This window comes from Cavia porcellus, unplaced genomic scaffold (assembly GCF_034190915.1).
Source record: "Cavia porcellus strain 051 isolate PalLab524CR breed Dunkin Hartley unplaced genomic scaffold, mCavPor4.1 scaffold_22, whole genome shotgun sequence".
NCBI lineage: Eukaryota > Metazoa > Chordata > Mammalia > Rodentia > Caviidae > Cavia > Cavia porcellus.
The window spans coordinates 5,502,926-5,506,727 of record NW_026947505.1 but is presented as its reverse complement, the minus strand read 5'-3'; the positions used below and the strand labels follow the sequence as shown (position 1 = coordinate 5,506,727).

General features: G+C 51.8%; 1 long non-coding RNA gene across 1 annotated transcript; it reads left to right on the top strand.

The window, feature by feature from the left end:
• The first annotated feature begins 609 nt into the window (after positions 1-609).
• On the top strand, positions 610-3,371 carry LOC134472180 (uncharacterized). Its single transcript, XR_010042055.1, has 3 exons — positions 610-777; positions 2,267-2,485; positions 2,864-3,371. It is a non-coding gene; the product is annotated as an uncharacterized LOC134472180 (long non-coding RNA).
• The last annotated feature ends 431 nt before the right edge of the window (positions 3,372-3,802 follow it).

The following is a 3,802-nucleotide window of genomic DNA, read 5'->3' as shown; positions in this document are numbered from 1 at the left end:
GGGCGCTAAGCTGGGGTGAGAGCTCTGCCCGCTTGCTCTGGCTGCGTTTGGGTCTTCTGCCACCTTCCACACCGCCCTGCCTTGCAGCCAGCTGGCGACGGACTGGAACCTTCACAAACTGTGAGCTAAACAAACGCTTCCTTTCTTAATTTTGGGTGTTGGGGGTATTTTGTCTTAGCAAAGAGAGAAAAGTAATCAAGACAATATCTTTAACTTCATAAAAAAAAAAAAAACCGGTGGTTTTTAAAATGCAGTTGCATGATTTTAATCCTCATCAGCAGTGTGCCAGAGTTTCAGTTGCTCCACAATCTCAACAACATTTAGTGTTGTCAGTGTTTGAATCTGATGTATTTTGAAGTGTATGTAAATAGATTTCACCATGATTTTATTTAGTATTTCACTGTTAACTAGTGATGAGGAGCAATATTCCAAGTGCTTTGTGGATGCATAAAAATATTTAGAACCTTCAGTAGCATTTATTTCTAGATCTCTGGTCTTTCTCAAACTGATCTTGGTACACAATTAGTGGTAGATATCAAATTTCTTTTCTTTTCCGTACAGAAATGCAGGATCATTTTCAAAGATAAATTTCTTTTTTCGTAGTTCGTGTTGAGAATCGAATGACCAGAGCAAGCAAAGCGCCTCCCCTCCTGGGCTGAGCCTGAGAGCAGGCAGGTGCATACCGGTGTCAGCTGTGATGCCCGTGAAGAGAACAGCAAAGGGGCAAAACGGGTCAGCGGGCAGCGTTTGAGACCAGACCTAAGAATGCAGAACCAGGTGTGCGCTGAGGAGGTCCGGCAGAATGGACAGCTGGACAAGGAGCGGGGCGGGACAGGGCGTTGTGCGTGGGGGCCGGCAGGCGACAGCTGAGCAAGCCAGAGAGAGTGTGGGTAGCCATACAGTTAGCCGAGGCTCTCCAGTTATTCAATGTAGGAGGCCGGGTGGTCGGGGCCTGGCTGTAGACCAGCTCCCGCCTTTGTGCCCGGGCTCCCTCTGCTGGCCATAGGGGAACCGCAAGGCTTCCACACCAACGGGGTTCTGCACCCTGTCTGTCCTGTGTGGCTGATGTCCCAGCACCGGGTCTGTGCACCGAGCCTTGGTGCACAGGGAGAGCCCCGAGGAAGTGGACTTCATAAATAGGTATTCCTTGTCCGAGAGGAGGGACAAATGAGCTATTTGTAGGGCTTCTGCTGAGGGGCAACGGGAGGGCCAGGTCCAGAGTGCAGCTCTCAGGTGCTTTGCAGAGAGGCAAGAAGATGGGCCGTGTGGACTGTCATCTCTCTGTCTCTCTCCCTGTCTCTGCCTCTCTCTATCCCTCACTCCTTGTCTCAATAATAAGAAATGGGCCGGAAGTCCTCCTAGAATTTCCTAAAGTCTAGAGGAAGCTGCCTGGCGGCTGCAGATAGTGGCAGCCAGGTGGCACCTATGCCCAATGAATGTTACTGTCTAAATCGCTGAGTGGGGCCTGCGATGGAGCTCAGGTGTGGGGCCCTGGTCTAACATGTGTGAGGCCTTCAGCTCGACTCCCTGGTACCACCAAACACACACACAGAAGCAAGATAAAATGTGTTTTCTCTGCAATAACATGCCTTTACAGGGCTTTGCAGACTGGCCTTCGCAAACGCGTACTAGGTGATGCTGTGTGTACACTGTGTTGTACGAGTAGGACCTCTCAAGAACTAGCTGCACACACCACCAATAGAAATGCCATAGGTCATAGGTGACAAGATATATTGTCCCATGTTATAACCTAACAGGCTGAAAGTGTCGTATATTTATGTTCAGGAAAGCAAACCAAATAATGACCTTCTAATCATTTTTTTTCTATAGATAAATTACTACATAGCTTCCTAGATCATCTCAGACAAGTACATGTATTTATTCATTTTTAATGTTCTAGAGACAGGGTCTCGCTATGTAGTTCAAGATGACCTTGAAGTCACTATGTAGCGATACTGACTTTGAGCTCATGGTGCCCCTCCTGCCTCAGCCTCCCAAGAGCAGGTGTGCATCACATCTGCCTAGGTGAATGTATCTATATGTAGACTCCCAAGTAATAGGTAACAAAAGTGTCACATAGTAAAACCAAAATGTCAGGGGTGCCCAGGATGTGCCCCCAGGGTCTGGGTTATCTCACTGTGTAAGCCTGTGGTATTTATTGGGTATTTACTAGGAGCCAGGCCCTGCATTAAGTTTTTTACATGCAGTAGCTAATTAAACTTCACAACAGCCCTGTGAATTGGAGACGTTATTTCTTCCTCTACAGAGGAAGAAATCAAGGCGTGGACAGACGAAGTGACCTGGCTCAGAAGTATGATCCTCGGCAACCCTGAAGCCACTCAAGTTCGTCCTTTGTTGGGCTGACTCACAAGACGGACCGAAGTTGTGTGCGTGGCCAGGATTTATCATGGGCAAAGGGCCCAGAGGGAAATGAGCAATGGGAAGGCGCACGGAGCAAAGCCCGGGAGAAGCCGGCGCCTGCTGGGTGAGTGCTGCCCTGTGTGGCCCACAGGCGCGCTGGATCCCTTCAGCTGCGGTGGTGTCAGGGAGTGGACAGCCGCGGGCAGGTGCTCTCTGGTGGGGATCACGCAGCAGCCCTGCCCAGACTGCCAGGGGACAGCAGGTGCCAGGCACCAATCACACCCTGTGCACAACAGTTTAGCACTGAGACCCCCTTATCCGTTCTGGAGTTTCAGGGGACCCTGCTGAAATCCAGGGCCCCCAGTGCCAGCCAGAGTCTCGAAGGAGGTTTTTGTAAGGCGGGGCATGAACCTGACTGTGACAACTCTTTGTTTTTATAGCTTTGCCTACTAAATGGAAGAGCTAGGCCTATGTTTGTGAGGTCACACTTTGTGTCTCTCAGGTGCCCAGAGACAGATCCAGGAGTCAGGACCTCGGCATGGAGAGCTCAGCAGGAGGAGTTGTCAGCTTGTGGTGACAGCAAAAACCGTGTGATTGGCAAGATGCGCACAGGAAGTGGCGGCTCTGACTCACCTTTGCCAGCCGCTCAGCCTGGTGGCCACCCATCCTCAGCTTTGGGGAAGAGGAACAAGGACAGGTTTCTGCAGATGCATCAGATGCCTCAGGCCACCATGCAGGTCAGCCTGGACTGAGCCTCAGCCAGGACAGTGTTCATGCAAGCAGGTTGCCTGCATGGTGCCCTCCCTCTGCAGCTCTGCAGCCGTCTGATAGCTGACTGGCTTTTCTGCTTCGTCTGCAGTCCACAACCTCTTCTCAGGCACGCCCCTCTGCTCCTTCACTCCCCTACGCCAGCATGTGGGAGCCAGCTGGTCCCACCTTTCCTGTCCCCTGGGCCTGGGCGCCTTTCCCCTCCCAAGCTCACTACCTTTCTAGTAGCATAAAGATAACTCTTTGGGTCCTTTGGTTTGAAACGATGGATTTCTTATCGTTAGTACACATGCCCAGGAGTGACTAACAGAGGTGACGAACCCGGACATGGGTTCCTGGCAGCCCTCGGCGGTGGTCAGCTCAGGGCTGCTGCAGGGGTGCACTGTCCCTGTGAAGGGGATGGACAGGGCCGCCTTCAGTGAGCTCCCCTGGTGGAACTCACCAGGAGCAGGATGGACGGGGCTGGCCGGGATGCACTGCCCCCACCTCCTATCCCTGTCTTGCTCCCTGGGGATCAAGATCGCTGCCCCAGGACCTTAGCCGCCACAGCTCGCTGGTTACTCAACCCTGGTCGCGTTTGTTCACACCTCAGAATCACAAAGTCCTCTTCTCTGCATCAGTTTCTTTCCTTTCCTGTCTCCAGTGATGACAGAAGCTACCATACAGTGTCATA